This window comes from Cyprinodon variegatus, unplaced genomic scaffold (genome assembly GCF_000732505.1).
Source record: "Cyprinodon variegatus isolate N-32 unplaced genomic scaffold, C_variegatus-1.0 Scaffold793, whole genome shotgun sequence".
Lineage (NCBI taxonomy): Eukaryota > Metazoa > Chordata > Actinopteri > Cyprinodontiformes > Cyprinodontidae > Cyprinodon > Cyprinodon variegatus.
In genome coordinates, this window is record NW_015151246.1 from 355,543 (window position 1) to 356,908 (window position 1,366).

The 1,366-nt window shown below is 38.1% G+C and overlaps 1 long non-coding RNA gene across 1 annotated transcript in view; it reads left to right on the forward strand.

The window, feature by feature from the left end:
* The first annotated feature begins 1,048 nt into the window (after positions 1-1,048).
* Positions 1,049-1,366, forward strand: part of LOC107098617 — a 5,341-nt gene continuing 5,023 nt past the window's right edge. Inside the window, exon 1 of the long non-coding RNA XR_001481903.1 lies at positions 1,049-1,147. This is a non-coding gene — a long non-coding RNA (uncharacterized LOC107098617). The remainder of the gene's footprint in view (positions 1,148-1,366) is intronic.

The following is a 1,366-nucleotide window of genomic DNA, read 5'->3' on the forward strand; positions in this document are numbered from 1 at the left end:
TAGCACTGACTTAACTGGCTGAGTTTAGGATCCGGTAATCCACCCCGCTGACGACCAGCCGCTCGCTGCACTTATTAATAAAGCTGGTTTGAAAATCGTCCTGCATATTGAGTCCCAGGTTCTCAGGTCATTACAGATTCTTAGTTATTCTATTTATTTATTTAGCATTTAATTGTTTTCTTTTGGCCTCAGTGGTCTGGTGAGTTTCCCTTATCTTTGCTGAGGAGCCAATCAACTGACTGCTGTAGAGCTTCAACAGGAAGTGTTTAAAAGGTGAGTGTGAAGTGTGTGAAAGTCACACCTGTTAAAGTAGAAGAACCATCTGGAAGCCATGAAGCTCTGCTGTTTTCTGCTCCTTCTTGTTTTAGGTGAGTAAAAAGTATTTGTGTCCTAATTAGTTTCTACTGCTATAAACAGATAAAGGATTTTATTGGCTGCTGTTTTTTCTCTGTCAGAGTCACGTTAAAAGGACAAAGAAGTTCAAAGAAAAACTGATCTTAAATAGAATTAGTGCTTCGGCTGAAATATAATTCACATTCTGCTTACGTTGCACATGCCTTTATGATCAAATACATTTTTATCAATGTGAGGCAATTATCAAAATGGGAAAGAAAAAAAAAGTCTGACATCCTTTAACTGTCTTTATGTAAAAAGGATGAATTTAAAACAAAAAAATGTTTTGGAATAAACCTGATGCAGGATGTCAACATAAACAGGTTTCAAACATGGAAACCATCTGGTAAAAGGTTTTAACCGATTCATAGAGGTGTCTGTTTAACAGTCTGTCTGACTCATGATGCAACTTTATTGATCTTCTACTTAGATTAAAAAATCTGTCTCAGTTTGACTTAATTTATACAGGTTCTCATAAACAATGAAAGGATGCACCAAAGCAACTTTTCATTCGCTTTACGCTTTTTTTTCCCTTTCTCCTGTGTTGGTTTTATGAGGATGAGGTGTTTTTGTTGCTGCAGCTCTTTATTGAGCGCAGCTTCAAAGCTGAACAGCTGCCTCTGTGGTTCTGACTGTAATGGTGCTTGTGTGCACAGGCCTTTCTCAGGAAGATGGCCTTTTGACCCAGAATCCCGGGGATCAGGAGGAGGACTCGTCTCCAAAACCAGAAGTGGGTCTCTCTGGAGATGCTGAGGTGAGTTTTCTCTTTTAGGATCAACATCTGCTGTTTTCCCTCACATGGAGTTTCTTCCTCACTCCGTCTGGATTTAAGTGAAATCTTTTTTTTCTGAGGCTACAGTTTTAGATTTTAATTAAATTAAGTTTATTTATTCAGTTCACAAGATCATCCAGTCAGATTGATTCAAAGTTTTCTATCTAAGGAAAACCAGTTGATTGCTTCGACTCCTTGACT